Genomic DNA, 18,889 nt, shown 5'->3' on the forward strand with positions numbered 1-18,889 from the left:
AAGACTCAGATATGAAACCCATGAAGATCACATCATGGAAAAATTAAAAGGAAATCATAAGTGCATGGGATAACTCATTTCTTTCTCTGTGCCTTCTGTGTCAATAGATGTTTCCTGTATTTAGTTCATAAAGTATTTGTCTTCCTTACATTTTATATTTTTGAAATTTGTATTTAAATTTGTTAACTATGCATATGACGTTAGGGTCTCAGTTTCCTTTTCCTTTATCTGGATGAGTGAGAGTGTCTGCATCCTTGATTGAAATATCTAGTTTTCCCCAACGAGTAGCAATGGTGGTCAGATGTAAGCTAAGATTCTATGTAAGTTTCAACTTTTTTGGGACCTATAATCTGATTTTGCAGCTTGACTTTGTACTGCTGCATTCCACATACTTTCTTGCATATGAAATCCGTTATAATGACATCTTTGGTTAATACTTCTTGATGGTCAAGATAGGAATTTTCTTAATGTGTTTTCTCATTTCTTTACTCCTCTGTATGTATTTGAGAATTTTTTAAGAAAGTGTAATCCCATATTGTTTTCTCATGAGGTTATGGTAGAACTTAAGTTGCAGTTAGTGGCACAGAGCATCCTCAGTTTTCTGGGACGTCCCCATCTCGGACGTGCTGTTCAGGGATATCTTGATATCTTGCCCCTCTTGAAGGATTTAGACTTCTTAGGAGCTTCCATCTGCCTCCTGGCCAGTCACCTGAAGTCCCTCGAGAGAGGCAAGATTAACTACATCGCAGGCCTAGACTCTAGGGGTTTCCTGTTTGGCCCCTCTCTAGCTCAAGTTCTGGGTCTGGGATGTATGCTCATCTTGAAGGGTTGAAAGCGGCCAGGACCTACCTATCATGTCAGCCTCCTATGCTCTGGAGTTTGGTAAGACTGAGCTGGAAATCCAGAAAGATGCCTTAGAACCTGGGCAGAATGTGGTTGTTGTAGATGATCTCCTGGCCATTGGAGGAGCCATGCCTGAGGCCTGTTAGGTGCTGGGCCAGCCACAGGCTGAGGTGGTGGGGTGTGTGAGCCTGATAGAGCTGAGCTCGCTGAAAGGCAGGTTCACCTAAGATCCATACCCTTCTCTCTCTTGCAGTATGAGTAACTGAGGGGCTAGAAAAGCTGCTGCACTCCTGATCCCAGCATCTGTAGGACTGTGGGTCAGCGCTAGCACCTAAGTGACATTTGTGAGCCAGTGAATGCCCTTCTGCGTTCACTCGTTTCATTGGTCAGCTGATCGCCATGCCTATGGACCCCCTGGGTCCTGGGTTTTCTATATATACTGAGCCCTGGAGCAGAGCAAAGCTGTGCTACTGTAGGTTATGACACAGCAAAATCAATAAACAGCTTGTTACAACGTCAAAAAAAAAAGTATAATTCCACATCCTTTGAAATTTCTTTCTTCAAAACTTGGAAATCATTTCTCCTCCTTGCTGAATGAAGGATCAATCAGCTGGTCAGTTGATAAGACAATTTCTTCCTCCTCCTCCTCCTCCTCCTCTTCCTCTTCCTTTTATTTCTTCTTCTTCCTTTTCCTCCTATTCCTCCACCCCCTCTTCCTCCTTCTCTTCTTCTCCACCTCCCTCTTAGATCAGTGACCATGTCAAATAAAATGTGATACTGTCTACCTGATGAGGACCTGGGAGCACCCATCTAACAGCTATTGAGAACTACAGAGTTCTTGCAAAACTCTCCCAAGTCAGTCATTTTTGATGAGTATTCGTCAATTCAAATCATGATGACAGCCTACTCCAGTACAAGTACCACTTAACACCCACCCTGCAAGACTCAATCATAATTATCCATCTCAATACCTACTACAACCTAACCCAAGAAAAAGTGCTATGGTAAGTGTGTGCTAAGCCTCAAGCTTCTGTGATATATTTTAGACAGCAGATAGCCAGGACAAAGAATATGTCTAATATTTTCTGCTCCTACATAAAGAGCATTGCATTCTGACCTCAAGAATGACTAAGACGCCAGCTGTCATGCTAATTGTTTTTTTAATGGAGGAAACATTTTCCCCCTTCGGTTGTTTCAAATGTGTATTTTTACTTTTCTATATATAAATATGAATAATTATACATAAACTTTGAGTTATTGTATTCATTTAACTTTTGGATTAATGCCTCCCACTAAAATTCTCTTCTGTTTTGACATTTTGATATATTAAAAAGTTGTATTGATCAGATTTCAGCAACAATAATGAAGTGAAATAATTTATAAAGAAAAATATTTGTTTTTATTTACATGTTTTGGTCTAATTTGGGCAGGTCTATTTCTTAGAATGCCTAATAAAGCTACTAGATATGACTCATGAAAGATTAGTGGCCACACAAATACACATTTATGGCCAGAGAGTAAGAGAGAGATGATCTCTTTTTAGAGGTCATTGACTCACAATCCCCTCAATGTTATGTTCCCAATAACCCAATGATCTCCCATAAGGCTCCATCTCCTTAAGATTGCACAACCCAGAAGCAATTTAAAATATCATCTGGTAAAGACTGCTGACTAAACCATACCAGGTAATGATCTAACCTCTATACAGTTGTTATCTTTTTGAAATATATAAATTTCTTTTCAACTTCATATTTATCTTTCAATAAAGTAACTCTGTTTTTAAATATGATTAGTATAGTGCTATGCCATCTGTGTGGTATTTAATATTAATCTCTTTGCTGATATTTTCAGAAGGTCATCTTATTTATCTAAAAAGAAAATTTCTTGGTTAATCTATAGTCTATTTTTAATTCTCTTATATTTTAAAAATACTTTTATATTGTATTAAATTGCAAGAATTCTTGCATTATTGATAATTTTATTTCAATTATTGTCTATGCATTTGTGGTATCTGTTTTTCTGTTATGCCTCTTTAACATTGGTTCTAGGGGATCCAATGCCCTCTTCCAGATTTTAAGGACACCTGCATGAACTTAATTGGATATTTTATCTTTTTTATTATGTGTATAGTCTTTGCCAAAGTGGAAATTATTTATTGGCTATGGCTATGTTTTACCTTAAAATTGTATTCATTCTAAAGTAGTTGGTAATTATATAAGAGAAATATTAATGGATTTGGAAAATAAATTTAGAAAGGAATTATATGTCTAAACATATTCTTTTTATCAATATGGTTTACAGAAGTCCAGTATCTAAATGATGGAGTCATTGACTTATTTATTGGGTTAATTATCTACCTTCCTAGACATGTGTTTGTCATCTAAGCAATGTCACAAGCATAGTACCTAGAGGGTCGCATTCTTGTTTCCTAGGGCTGCCAATGTACAGTTACTCCCACTGCCCATGGGAGACACATTCTATGGTGGCCAGTGGATTCCTGTAACTGGGTGGATCAGAACAAGAGAGAAATGTGATTTTTTTCTCTCTTACATATGGATTTAATAAATAAAAAATTTAATAAATTTAAATTAAATTTAGAGACACCAATTGATAAACCATGGTAACTAATAAATCAGAATCACTATAAACAGTGTATTATAATACAAGTTATTTCAAACTTATGAATTATTTATCACTGGAAATTTCCATTTAATATTGCTGGATCACGGTTGAGCATGAGTAGCTGAAACTAAAAGGCAAAATGACGAGAGATTCATAAGTTAGAAATGTCCAAAACCAAGATACCAGCATAGCAAATTCCCTTCCTGGGAGCCCATGCCCTGGGGTTGGTGGGCACTGACCCGCTCTCACCTTTCTACTCTTGCTGCTTTCTTCCTTCCGATTGCTTACTTTTTAGAAAGTCTTGTAATAAAAGCATTAGACAATAATTTAGAACCCATTGGGATACAAGATGACTCCATCTTAGTTACATTTGCAAAGACTACTTCCAAGTCAGAGAAGACCTTGAGAATCTAGGAGGGTAGGGTGTTTAAGGATGGAAGCTCTGTTAAGCCCATCCAGGGAAGGATGTATGGTCCATGGGAGTTTAGGTTGAACATTTCCTCTCAGTAAACTCAAGGAGAAGGCCATCAGAGCTATTGTTCCATTCATGAGCACCAAGTCCCCAGGATGTCCCTAAAGCATTACCTATGACAAAAATAAATAAATAAATAAATAAATAAATAAATAAATAAATAAATAAATAAATAAATGGCTCTAAACCTCATCAGAGCTATTACACCAATTATAATTTGAATAGTTGGGAGTTATTATTTGTGTTTGTCAGAATGAAATCTTGTTGTAGATTTACATTTCCCTCCTGTTATGTTTTGCTATTAGTAGAATGATTTGAATAGCTCATAAACCATTATAATATCCTATACAAGTCTCATCATGTCAAAGAATTCATGTAAGGAGAAGGCAAGCAATGAGCCAATGCCCCTGCAATTCATTCCACTTGTTAAAGGCCTTCTGGAAGTAGCTGAGCTTATAACACATCATGGGCATCTGTTTAAGTGAGTTATGGCATTAACCTAAGGTCTGCTCCTTGAAAGTTCAAAATACAGTTTATAATATCTGCCATGCTCCTAGTAAATGATGCTACAGGTGTCCAAAGCCCAAGGAGTGGAGATGAGACAGCAGTATTCTCAAGTATACCTGTAACTTCCCACTTCTGCGATGGCACGGCTGACCGCATTACTCAGTGAGACCAGCACTCTCCTGGGAAATATGATACTTCATCCATTTAACTAAAACCTAGGCCTCTCATCTTTTCTTTCCTTATTCCTTTTCGTGTATGCATGAGAGAGATGAGGGGAAACTTGAAAAGGACCCGTTTTCATTTTAACTTTCACAGTAATAAGGAGAAAGGATGAGACTAGGAAATGAGGACAAGCAACAAACAGTGCCAGGAGCATCGGTGAGCCCTGTAGTCTCTAAGGTCAGTCTTATTTCTTCTATGCTGGGGTTATAAATCTGGTGGAAACTGACACATATTTTACAAAGGTGATTATCACAGGGCCGGATCTGTAGGAAAGATTTGGTGGCTAAGTCTGGAGGCAAATAGCGCCAGCTAACCTGATGAATCCTCAAAGGGACAGACAAAATGAACACCAGTCTTTCCCCTGTGAAAGATTTAGCCTTCACCCTTCTTTGTCTATTGCACTGGTTAATCTTGATTGTCAATTTGAGGAGACTTAGAATCACTTAGAAGACAAATCTGAGTGGAGTGCCTCCCATTCCTTCTCCAGGGGACCTTGCAATCTTTACAAATTGCTAATGGCCAGCCAGCAGATGGACCTAATGGGGATGAAGGAGACACATTATGGGAGTGCCTCAGCAGTCTACAAATAAAGTCTGACCCAGAGCCCTACCTCTAGAATTTCATCTTTAAGGCCCCTCCCAACCCTTGTTGGAAGAATTTTGTTTGCTCCAATAAAATGTTTTATTGTATTCTTTTATTTTATTTTTCTGTTGCTGGTTGTTCTCCACTTCCACATCTGTAGCCCCTCTGGACTGTTACTTTCTCTCTCTCTGGCGGTGGCCCTCACATCTGCAAATATTACTTTCATTCTTTGGCGTGGCCCTTTTATGTTCTCTGAGACTGCTGCCTTATGATCTCCCATTATCGCTCTTTCAATGGCCATCCTCTTTTCAACTGTCATTTTACAGTCCTGTGGCTTAGGAGTCTTCTGTGTGGGTCTGCTTTTCTAGAACATGCAATATTCATGTGTCCCGCAAAACAAACTTGGTGTGCCCTTAGAGCAACAAACCTCACCCAAGACCGTGTAACAATCACATTTCATCTACACATGATCTGATTGCCTGTGTAATCTATTTTATTTCTCTGTATTCAAAGAACTTTTTTATACTATATTAGCAATTATATTTTAAAGAGTCAGAATTCAGTAAATATATTTAATTTGCTTAAATACTTCTTTCATAAAATAATGCTTAATTGGGCATGCAAAAACGTTAATGTTCTTACCATTCTCCCGAATATACTTTTGTGAGTTCTTTTTACCCACTATACATAGTATTCTGAAAACTAGAACCTAGTCTAAAAATCAATGACTTTATCATTTGAATGCCCCTCTAGACTTACTTTTCTATTAATTAGTGTATAAATTTGTACAATGTACAACAAAACCACCTTCAGCTATCATTGTGAACTTATTTTTATTTATGTCTAAAATGAGGGGGTTGGAATTAATAATTTGAATATAAAAAATAAATATTGACTATTTTTTAATGTCACAAAATACCTTTATGAAAACAACTTTAGCTACTACAAATAGTTGTAAGAATATAAGATGTGTATCTGAGCAATGAAATCTAAAAATTAACAAGTGTGAAAATATCTTAAAGGTTCAGCAAAATTAATGAGTCTAAGAGAAAATACTAACAAAAGAATTGGGATATGTTTTTTAAAGTAAGTTAGAAACCACATCTAGCAGCCAAAATGAATAATAAGAAGCATGTTCCTCAGACTGGATTTTTTAAAAGTGGCTGTATGTCAAATTTTCTAGCTTGATTATTTTATCAGCCTCTGAATTGGAACAGCATAGATGCTTTTAGAAATTTAACAAGAGAAATATTTCAGTAATTAACTTAAATTCTAATCTTTTATATTTTATTTGGACTTTTATTTGAATGTATTATTATACGTCTATAAATTCAAGAGCCCCTTATTCTGTGTTTTATGATAGCTAATGATTTTGCCTAGAGTTTTTCTTCCCTGCATAATCCTTATATATTTAAGATCTTTAAAGCAGAATGATATTTGTGCTTTTATTTTTAAATGTTTTATAGTTTCATAAATGTATGTACTGAATGTTATTCTTTTCATAGCCTATTACCCTGGCTTTCCATTCTCCTTCTCACACTGGTGCTGTGCTCTCCAGCAAGTCTTTTATGCATGTGTGAGACCATTCAGTGTAGTTTTCCAGCATGAATGGAGGTAGGCGGTTATTTACTTCAGCATGGCAAGTTGTCAATGGATACATGACTGAAGGAAATGACACTGTTCCCCTAGCCAGAATCCTATGTCAATAGCCCTTTGGGGAGGGGTAAGGCTTATTGAGTCGTTTCTTCTTCCATGAGAAATACTGGGCAAATCTTTAGCAATCACAGCTGCAGTGAGTATGTGCCATGTCCCCAAGACACTGTTATCCTTGAACCGAGGACCTTACAACTTTTACAGTCCTTCTTCTGTGAGTTCCCTGAGCTTTGGAAGAGAGAGAGCAGTCAATACAGATGTCTCACTTAAGGCTGAGCACTCTCCAGTCACTCGTGGTTTTAATCACACTGCCTTACCTTCATATTATTTTGTTGGTTTCTGTGACATAACCACCTGGATCACTTCAAATACTTGGATGTCTAGTGATACAATGTGACAATGTAGAGAAAAACTCACGAAAGTCCAGAAGTAGCCATATAACTATGCCAAGCTCAATACCTCTGTGTGTTACAATCTCAGTTATTTATGTGATTTGAAGGTCATATGTGGCTCATCGTGGCTAAGATATATATGTGGGAGATTATACACATACACACACACACACACACACACACACACATATCCCCTTAGCTTCTATGTATTTCTACAAACATATTCTTCTCAAGTAGGACATAGAAGATGATAGAAAGCTGCACATATCATATTTGCTCCCACTCAAATTTGATGCCCAAAGAAAGTTAGCAGCCATTTTTATGCAGTTACCAAGGCAAATACAGGTTATTTCCTGAAGAAAGGGGAAGTACATATAGATACCAAATGACAATTCTATCTGTCACATAAATATGGCTACTCTTTGCTTTTAGAGGTCCCCTCTTTGATTCTTCTATATTTTCTGGCATCTCATTGACAGTGTCTCTATATCTCAATAGACTCTTTATCTACATCTTTCTCTTTGCTTTTCAGAAATTTTCCACTCTCATTTCTAAATTCACATTTTCTGTAATAGAGACAGAAATAATCTAGTCACTATATTTGAACTTCCTTTGGTTTGTGCCACCAAAATATTTCATTACTCACAAGTTCAATTATAGGTTCATATTTATAGGGGAATGGGTAACCCTCTTGCAACCAGATTGAGCCAAAAGAGGCAGCAGTACATAACTAGCCCTTCTTTATGTTCTGAGTGAGTTCACAAAGGCTCGCTGAGCAGAAGTATTCAGAGAAGTAATTTCAGGCCATTCTATACTCAATACCCCTAGATTCTGGGCCATAAAGTTACCCTTATGTTATTATTTCAAAAGATACACAAACTGAACATTGTGTTTTTATTGTTTAAACCTTAACCCCCATAAGGGGTAAAACCAAATAGTTACAAGGTGTAGGAATAATTGCACCCCAAAATGATAGTATCATCTGAAAAAATAGAATATTTGATATGACTCAATTTATAAAACTATTTGCTTTATTTAAAGTAGTCTTGTCAGAATGTTAACTAATTTTCTTAAATTCTCATTTGTATTATGCACAACAGATGTTCTTAAACCTTGCCCATCTTAAAAATCTCTAAGTCTGTACCTGCTCTGCTCTTTTTCTTTTTCCATTTCAATACTCCTGATCCTCATCTTTGACTTTTATTAAGCTCAAGGATATAAGAAGAGATGACAATGTTCATTCTTAAAGACCAAGGATTTGTCTGGGGTCATAAGAGAATTTCCTGATGTTGATGTTGTGCACACATCAATGAAATCATCTGAAATTACTTTCGCTGCTCAGGTAATAAAACAATGTGTTTTAAATATTTTTTTTTACTGTGCTTTAACTGATCCTTTTTTATTATTCATTTTACATACCAACCTCAGGTTTTACATACCAACCTGTCTCATCCCTCCTCCTCCTCTCTCACTGCCTTCCCCAGCCCCACCTCTTATCCCCTCCTCCAACAGGTAAGTTCTCCCATGGGAGGGGGACTGCTAAGCCTGTTACATTCAGTTGAGGCAGACCTTTCAAAGAGAAATAAGATCATCTGGTGGTTCCACAAACTCGGCATGGCTCCACATTGCTTCCATCATGCTTCTCAGATCTCTAATTCTTTTTTTATAGTATTTTTATTTTATAATTAACTTAATTTCACATATCAGCCCAGGATTCTCCTGTCCTTCCTCCTCCCATCCCCCAACCCTCCCTCCAAATCCATCCCCCATTCTCACCTCCTCCAAGGCAAGGTCTCTCCTGGGGAGTCAGCCCAGCCTGGCAAACTCAGCCCAGGCAGGTCCAGTCCTCTCCTTTCTATACCAAGGCTGAGCAAAGTGTCCCAGCATAGGCCCCAGGTTCCAAAAAGTCAGCCCATGCACCAAGGACAGGTCCTGGCTCCACTGCTTCCCAAACAGTTCAAGCTAACCAACTGTCTCACTTATCCAGAGGGCCTAGTCCAGTTCCATGATGTTCCTCAGCCATTGGTTCACAGTTCATGCATTTCCACTAGTTTGGCTATTTGTCCCTGTGCTTTTTCCAATCATGGTCTCAATATCTCTAGCTCATACAATCCCTCCTCTCTCTCAATGATTGGATTCCCAGAGCTCCACCTGGGACTCAGCCATGGATCTCTGCATCTGCTTCCATGAGACACTGGATAAGAGTTCTATCATGGCAGCCAGGGTGTTTGGCCATCCGATCATCAGAGCAGGGCAGCTCAGGCACTCTCTTGACCATTGCCAGTAGTCTACAGTGGAGATATCTTTGTGGATTTCTGGGGACCTCTCTAGCACTCTGCTTCTTCCTATTCCCCTGGGGTCTTCATTCATTATGGTATTTCCTTCTCTGTTCTCCCACTCTGCTCCTGATCCAGCTGGGACCTCCCACTCCCCTAAGCTCTCTTTCCCCCAACACTTGCCCTCCATTACCTCCCCCCCCACACACCCAGTTTGCTAATGTAGATCTCATCTATTTCTCTGTCGTTGGGCGATCCCTGTGTCCTTCTTAGGGCCCTCTTTACTAGGTAGCTTCCCTGGATTTGCAGTCTGGTTATCCTTTGCTTTACATCTAGTATCCACTTACGAATGAGTACATACCATATTTGTCTTTCTGAGTCTGGGTTACCTCATTCAGGATGATTTTTTCTAGTTCCATCCATTTGCCTGCAAAACTCATGATGTCATTGTTTTTCTCTGCTGAGTAGTACTGCATTGTGTATATGTACCATATTTTTTTTATCCATTCTTCAGTTGAAGGGCATCTAGGTTGTTTCCAGGTTCTGGCTATTACAAATAATGCTGCTATGAACATAGTTGAGCATGTGTCCTTGTGGTATGATTGAGCATTCCTTGGGTATATGCCCAAGAGTGGTATAGCTGGGTCTTGAGGGAGAATAATTATCAATTTTCTAAGAAAGCGCCATATTGATTTCCAAAGTGGCTATACACATTTGCATTCCCACCAACAGTGGAGGAGTGTTCGCCTTGCTCCACATCCTCTCCAACATTAGCTGTCTTCAGTGTTTTTTTATCTTAGCCATTCTGACGGGTATAAGATGGTATCTCAGAGTCATTTTGATTTGTATTTCCCTGATGACTAAGGATGTTGAGCAATTCCTTAAATGTCTTTCAGCCATTTGAGTTTCTTCTGTTGAGAATTCTCTGTTTAGCTCTATAGCCCATTTTTTAATTGGACTGTTGGGTATTTGATGTCTGATTTCTTGAGTTCTTTATATATTCTGGATATCAGCCCTCTGTCAGATGTGGGGTTGGTAAAGATCTTTGCCCATTCTGTAGGCTTTCACCCTTTACAATAGCCACAAATGATAGAAAATACCTTGGGGTAACTCTAACTAAACAAGAGAAGGACCTGTATGACAAGTACTTCAAGTCCCTGAAGAAAGAAAATGAAGATGTCAGAAAATGGAAAGATCTCCCATACTCATGGATGGATATGTAGGATTAACATAGTAAAAATGGCAATCTTACCAAAAGCAATCTACAGATTCAATGCAATCTCCATCAAAATCCCAACACAGTTCTTCACAGACCTGGAAAGAGCAATACTCAATTTCATATGGAAAAAAAAGGATAGCCAAAAGAATCCTATACAATAAAAACAACCTCTGGAGGTATCACAATCCCTGACTTCAAGCTCTACTAAAGAGCTACAGTAAAAAAAAAATAGCTTGGTACTGACATAAAAACTGACATGTGGATCAATGGAACTTAACTGATGACCCTGACATTAATTTGAACACCTATGAACATATGATTTTTGACAAAGAGTCCAAAACTGTATAATGGAAAAAAGAAAGCATCTTCAACAAATGGTGCTGGCATAATTGGATATCAACTTGTAGAAGGCAGCAAATAGATCTATATCTGTCACTGTGCACAAAACTTAAGTCCAAGTGGATCAAAGACCTCAACATAAATCCAGCTGCTCTGAACCTTATAGAAGAGAATGTAGGAAGTAGTCTTAAAAGCATTGGCACTGAAGATCACTTCCTAAATATAACACCAGTAGCACAGACACTGAGAAATAATTAATAAATGGAACCTCTTGAAACTGAGAAGTTTTGTAGAGCAAAGGACATGGTCAACAAGACAAATCTCTTATTCTTGGGATTGTATCTGACTTACTAGCTCATTCAAAGCCAGTAGCACATTCATGCTGCAGGTAACTAGAAGAGTTGCTGTGTTCCTGCTGCAGTCAATGATAGGAGAGTTGCTATGTACTCCCTTCAAAGAAGGATTCACTCACCTAACTTCACTCAAAAGGGAGAGTTTCCTGCAATGAGATTGTCTAAAGAAATTGGGAGTCTGGTATCAAAATTAAAATAGTTATGAACCTATGGCATCAATTAACTTTAAAATTAGGAAATTTGGAATACAACGGATAAAATATTTGACTTTCCTGACATTAAAAACCTAGTGATGGGAAGAGAAGAGAAAAGAGAAAAGAGAAACAGTTTCTGAATTCTAATGATGCTGTTCCAGCTGTGAAAACAGAAGACAGGTAGATGGACTTTTATCTCAATGGGTCAATGATTGATAATTCTGGAGTTTAGAAAGGCCTCCTGAGCTTGTGGTGTCAGTGCACACTAAGTGTGAAAAAGTGGTGACCCACACGAGCTGTGAGGAATAGTGAGTGCAAGGTATGTGTGTTAAAACAACCCAGACAGCGGGGAAGTTCTGAGAAGAGCCTTGATGCTCTCCTGCAGAAGTCTTTAAATTACAGGTGTTAGAGAGTCATTTATGAGGCTTGATCCTGGGTGTGAAAACGAGTAAATAAATGTAAGCCACGGTCTAAAGAAAAAGCTTAAAGAATAATTGCCTTAATGATGGGATGGCAAATATTCTATTTTCATAAAATCATCTATGTATCAGATGTACAAAACACTAACTCTTAATTGGAAAAAGAATACTGAGGGAATAAAAGAGAATCAGGAAAAGAAATGGAACACTGAGTACTGAAATAGCTATCTGTTGATTATTATGTCAAATTTTTTATATGCTGGTTATTGCTTTTAATTCAGGGAAATCAAATGATGCCATTATTTGATAACTATGATACTTAAAACATGAGCCATTGTCTTTGTAGAAGCCTTTGTTTTTAAGACTACACAATTATGCTGATTATGTACTATGTTTGCATCTACCCAAAGAATTTGACCTCAGTGAATATGTAGCAGGAATCTTAAAAGTTCTTATTAATAAACTCAAACCCGAGGCCAGTTATTGGGGTGAATACTGGAAGGTCAGAGAGACAGAACAAGCCACAGCTATCTCACCTCGCCAGATCCTCAGCTGGTATTGTCTCCTCAGACTGGAGGCCTCTGAGTCCTCATCCGGAATGGGTCTCAACTGAATTACTGCTCAAAAGCCTGAATGCTTAACCAGCTGAATGCTTAACCAGCCACATGCTTAACCAGCCAAATGCTTAACCAGCCAAATGCTTAACCAGCCAAATGCTTAACCAGTCAAATGCTTAACCAGCCAAATGCTTAATTTCTGGTCCTCACGCCTTATATACCTTTCTGCTTTCTACCATCACCCCCTAGGATTAAAGGCTTGCTTCCTGGGATTAAAGGCGTGTGTCACCATGCCTGGCTGTTTCCAATGCGGCCTTGAACTCAAAGAGATCCCAGATAGATTTCTGCCTCTGGAATGCTAGGATTAAATGCGTGTGCTATCACTGCCTAACTAGTGGCTTTTTCTATTTTGGGGAACACAATACCACCACAGTGAATAAATATCTACTATCAAAAAGACAAACATGTTCTTCTGTGTTTGAATCTTTCTGGCCAGTTTTGAAGAATTGTCTATAATGATACTAGTAAAATAAAGGAAATGAGCCATCATAAATAAATACATCAAAGTGCCATATAAAAGCTTTGCATGGAGGGGTAAGAAATGCTCATGTAAATATTAAGCCTTAGGAAGTCATTGTTGCTTTGGACAAAATAATGACAAATAATGTAATGATACAAGCACTCACACATAGACTCCCTGGCTGCTAAAATTCCAGCACACACAGAATTATAGCCTGGGATATAATTCAGATTAATTGCCACTGAAATGCAGTCATGTAGAATACCTATTATCTGCCAGAGAGCTACTGTGCCTGGCTTTCTTCCATGAAATATATTTAAGATACTGAGTGCAAAGATGATCAGCCATAGGTTCCTTTCATGCCTCCTTTCTGTTTATAGCCTCAGGTTTTTTCTTGACAGGTTTCCAGCAAAAGGGCACAACATATCTGCTCAGGCTGTCTCTGAAAGTCATTGTGAGTGATCAAATTGAGTCTTAAAACTCCAGATACATCATAGGTAAATCTTCCCTATCATTTACAGAAGACTTGATCTCACAGGAAATTTCCTGGATTTTTGGCTCTTATTATTTTTCTACATTTTTGAGTTGTTCCCTTAGATACAGATGTTGTGTTGTAGATGTACTGACTGGGGCTTGGTACCCCAAGACCACTCATTCTCTGTATTTTGACCAGTTGTGACTTTCTATAATAGCCTCTGCCTGCTTAGGAATAATTAACTAAAGAAAACGAGGCCATGGCTTTGAAAGGGACTCCTGCCGGGCAGTGGTGGCGCATGCCTTTAATCCCAGCACTCGGGAGGCAGAGCCAGGCGGATCTCTGTGAGTTCGAGGCCAGTCTGGGCTACCGAGTGAGCTCCAGGAAAGGCGCAAAGCTACACAGAGAAACCCTGTCTCGAAAAACCAAAAAAAAAAAAAAAAAAAAAAAAAAAAAAAAAAAAAGAAAGGGACTCCTTATCAAATAAGCATATAATTCCAGAATACATGTTCAATTTCCGAAGTATATAGACTGTAAGAAGCTCATACTGCTGAGGGGCAACCGTAATACTAAATACATTCTGTTGTTCCTTCCTTTTCTCCATGTCCTCCTGGGAATCCTATTTAATCTGGGTGCATCTTGGGAAGAGGCAATCCAACACAAGTGCCTGTTGAAGGTATGCTCAGGTGGAAAGCCAAACTGGCAAAGAATCTTTGATAGTGGCTTCTCTAGAACCTGGGTGGCTTGTTTCCTATGCAATACAGTCCTGGAGCCCGATGTGAGACAGACACATCTTTGATGGTATAATCATTGTCCAATGACCTCATCTCAGAAGTGCTCACAAGCACCTCCTGCGATCATGTTTTACATATACACCCTTTGCATTGCTTTTACCAGTCCAGAATGACACTTTTCCTCAGCCTGGAAACCCCCATAACCTCCATATCTCTAGAGAATTATTTTTCACTTAACCAATGTATTTGTTTAACAGTTATATTATTGTTTACTTCCTCTACCAGGCAAAGACTGATGAATTATTCCACTTTATTTTCCAAGTAGCCAATCTTCAGTATCTAGTGTCTGATTCACAAAAGTTAGGTATAAACATTTATCCACCAGAGGACCAGACCGATAGCAAACTTCCCTCATCTTGCTGTACCTGCCTCTCTGACGTACCCACCAATGTATTTTAAATTTCTCTAGATCTATGGCTTTCTTTGTTATGTAAAACTATAAAACTTCATGAAATTGCTTTCATGCTGGAACATGGAATTTGGAGTAACCTAAATCTGTATTTCCCAAGTCATGGTCACTCAAAATGGCTCCATAATGAAGTATCTGTTATTCCCTTAAAAATTATTAAAAGATTGATATAATGTATGATCACATAATTGTCAATCAGTAACATTCACTTATTTCCTCATTAGTGAACTCCTGTATCAGCCAGTTCATGCCCTTGTGACTAGCTCATTTTCAAATTCTCCAGGTAGACCTATTGAAGTGTGTCCCTCCAGTGATGCCTGAGGTGGCAGACAGACTGTCTGTAGATAGTAACCACATAATTCTTGAATAGATGGAGTACCACCTATGCAATGAATGTTAATTTGCATGTGAGTTGATAAGTGATGTGCTAGTCCACTAGCCTAATTATGGCACTCAGTTGAGGAGTGCTCTCTTAAGGACACTTTAATATTAGTGTATATATAATTGAAACTTAACTGATTAAGGATGTTGATACAACTTTCCTTTAAGAAAATAAATCATGATGATAATGCCTGATGCATAAAAATGTTAACTTTAAATTCACAAATGCAGTGGGTTGGGTTTTCTCTAAGCATGTGAAATAGAGAATAGGATAGAAGTGTTCTCTAGAAGATTGTTCGTCTAAATGGAGATTATAAATTGCATTTGTAAGCATATATGCAATTTAGCAATCAAGTATATACGCAGCCTTACTACTATTGTTTTCATTATTATTACTCTTATGATCGTCATCACCATCATTGCCAAAGGAGGATGTAATGTCAGAATGGCATTCACATTTCTGGTTTAAAAAACCAGTGGCCACTTTAGCATGCCAATGGAAAGCAGAAGCTGAGACAGAATGATGTCTAAAATTCACTAAACCTTCATCTTTAGACATGAGAAAAACAGGAAAAATAAATATATCATTTTAATTTGTGTTTCTGTAAAGAATTGTTTGAGAGATACTGCTAATTTATCAAAAATCAGATACTTTGAATCACCATCTTTCAACTATATAAATAAGCTTATTTTACCAATCCCAAAATAATTCCTATAATTTTGAAAACTATAAAAGCAGAACAATCCATGCTAGATGTGAAAGTTAAACAATATTGTGTTAATTACACCTTTTTGTGGGAGGCCAGCTCCTACCTTTTCAAGGGTTCTTATGAGGTGTAGAGAGAGAAAAGAAAATATTAGATAGAATGATAGGCCTAGATGATGAGAAGAAAGACAGAAACACAGGATAGGTTCGGGAGGATCTGGGTCAATACCCAATGGCCTTTTCCATTTATTCAAAAGGGATTTTTATAACAATGCCAAGGGGTGGAACAAAAGACCCCTTCCCTTGCTAGATCAAAGCACACTGCACGGTCAAGTGTAGACTCTTCCAAACACCTGTTAACCACACCTGTAGTCAAATCATCCCCTTATGTAGCCCTACTGGGTAAATCAAGCTCAGATTCTTGGACCCTGAGTAAGTTCTCACCAGAAAAATTCTGTGGGTCTCTACACCATGTCTTGAGTTGAACTATTCTTATCAATAGTCAAATATTCATATGTATATTTCCATAAGTATATGTACACATTTGATAAAAAAAAGTCTCATGCTGCATATATATATATATATATATATATATATATATATATATATATATAGAATGATATAATGGTGTGAAAATATTATTTCATATTTTTTAAAGATTTTTATTTTTTAAATGTGTGTGTGTGTGTGTGTGTGTGTGTGTGTGTGTGTGTGTGTGTGTGCATGTATGTGCATATGAGTGCAGGTGTCTTCAGAGGCTAAAGGAAAGTGACAGTTTCCCCTGGAGCCAGTGTGACACTAAGTTTTGAGCCTTCGAAAAATGGGTGCTATAAACCAAACTCAGATCCTCTAGAACACCAATATGTATGCACTCCTAACTGTTCAGCCACCTCTCTAGATTCTAAAACATTGTTTAAAAGGTGAATAGAGCAGATCATTGCCATACTCACTAATATCTCCTATTTTGTAACATGTTCAATATATATTTATTGAGTACTTACATTTTTATGAAGTGCTATGCGAGTTACATGAATAAATTCAATAGAATCTCTTTTGAAAAGGAAATGTTTTGAAGCAAATCATAAATGAAACAATGAGGCATCTGATGAATTTTATGAGATTAGAATACCCACATAACAACCAGACAGTGAAATGGAACGTTGCTCACACCCAGAATTCCCCTCAGGCTTCTTGTCAGTGAAACATTTCTCAAAGAGTAGCAGATTTCTGGTCTCTCTCTGTGAAGTTTTTCTAGCTACAGTTACATGACATTTGAATGAAATCGTATAGCGGGCACTGTTGTCTTGTTTCCATTACTTAATATAGGGCTTGTGTCATTGAGCTGTGCTTATAGCAGGCCATTCATTTTCTCTCTGTGTCATGTCCCATTATTAAAGAATCTTTGCCCTGTTTCCATTCTATGCTATTACAGTTATGCTATTGCATATAAAGTTTTGCTTGGCTCTTTGTGTGTAAACATATATATGACTTTTTGCAGGAATCATCTAAAAATACATTTGCTTGGTTAGAGAGCATATTATTATAAATAGAGTGGCTTCAAACAACAATGGCATTTATTATCCCATCTACATTCCATTAGTTAGAAATCCAGGAGCAATTTGGCTATATGTGCCTGGCTCAGTCTTTTATGGGGCTACAGTCAAGATGATGTTCCTTGGCTGCAGTTAACTGAAGGCTTGACAGTGGTGGAGGATCTGTTTCCAAGACACATCACTCATGTGGCTGTTGGCAGGAGACCATATCTCCTTAGCACATTGGATTTTTCTCCACAGGCTGCTTGAATGTCCTCATGGAATGATGGCTGGTTTCTTTCAGGAGAGAAGTCAATTCTTCAATGTCTTTAGTGACTTGGTTTGGGGTACTCATACAAACTTCTATTGCTTATAAAAATCTTTTCTGTTCATTGTAGGATGGGACAATAATGCTTTATGAATCCTATGAGGTAGAGGTGGTGGTTCCATCATGAAGCCTGACTAATAAGGAGAAATATATATATATATATTCTCCTTAAAAAATATATATATTAATAAGAACTTTTAAGATTCCTGCTACATCTGGCACCCAGCATTCATGATACGAATTCATGAAAAAGTTGCTTGCCTGTGGCCTTGTGGACCCCAGCTCAGGCCTGAGCTACACTCAGCTGGTTGTGGTGGCACATGCTGCTTGGATTTACTGAAGAAGGCAGAGGCAGGAGGATCCCAAATTTTGAGGCCAACCTAGGAGAAGCTTTGGCCGAGGCCGAGCCACAAACAGTGGTGGGACCATGAAGGCAGAGGCTGCTGCTCCAAATTGCTGGCTCCTTCTCATCATGTTGGTGACTGTAGTGATGCTGCTACCTGGGATGAAGAGTTTACTGCTGCTTGTTCAGAGAAGAATTACCAGGACCATTGTGTTACCAGAAAGCATCTGCAAAGGTCAGTTTGGAAAATTTTGGCAAGACAAATGGTGGGGAGAAATTGCTGTGAAGATTTTCTCTTTTAGGGAAGAATGTTCATGGTTCTGAGAGACAGACATTTATCAGACTGTGATTGCTCCAAACCACAGAGGAGAAAAAAAAAATCTGCAGGGAACCATGACCATGGCTAACAGTGACTTTGAAAACTTCAAAAGGAAGACAGGATTCCACAATGATGATTCCACATGGACTATGATAAAGCCATTAAGCTGATTAACACCACAGAAAGATTGACTTTGGACTACAAACTGGTCAGGACAATTTCGAGATGACTAGCTGAGATGATCCAGCCTGACAGACTACTTGAGCAAGGACTTGTGACAAGCCCTGAATTTTCCTATTATGCAGAGACTGGACATATGATACAGGACTTGACAATTAACCCAAAAATTTTCTTTTCAGGATTCCTTAAAGATGTCTTCACCCCTAGAAAACAGGAAGTACTTTTAAGAAAACGATGCCCACATTCCCAAGA

At 38.1% G+C, this 18,889-nt stretch overlaps 1 pseudogene; it reads left to right on the top strand.

The window, feature by feature from the left end:
• The first annotated feature begins 553 nt into the window (after window positions 1–553).
• Window positions 554–1,105, top strand: LOC102916582 (adenine phosphoribosyltransferase pseudogene; annotated as a pseudogene).
• Window positions 1,106–18,889: the final 17,784 nt, after the last annotated feature.

This window comes from Peromyscus maniculatus, chromosome 12 (genome assembly GCF_049852395.1).
Source record: "Peromyscus maniculatus bairdii isolate BWxNUB_F1_BW_parent chromosome 12, HU_Pman_BW_mat_3.1, whole genome shotgun sequence".
Taxonomy (NCBI): Eukaryota; Metazoa; Chordata; class Mammalia; order Rodentia; family Cricetidae; genus Peromyscus; species Peromyscus maniculatus.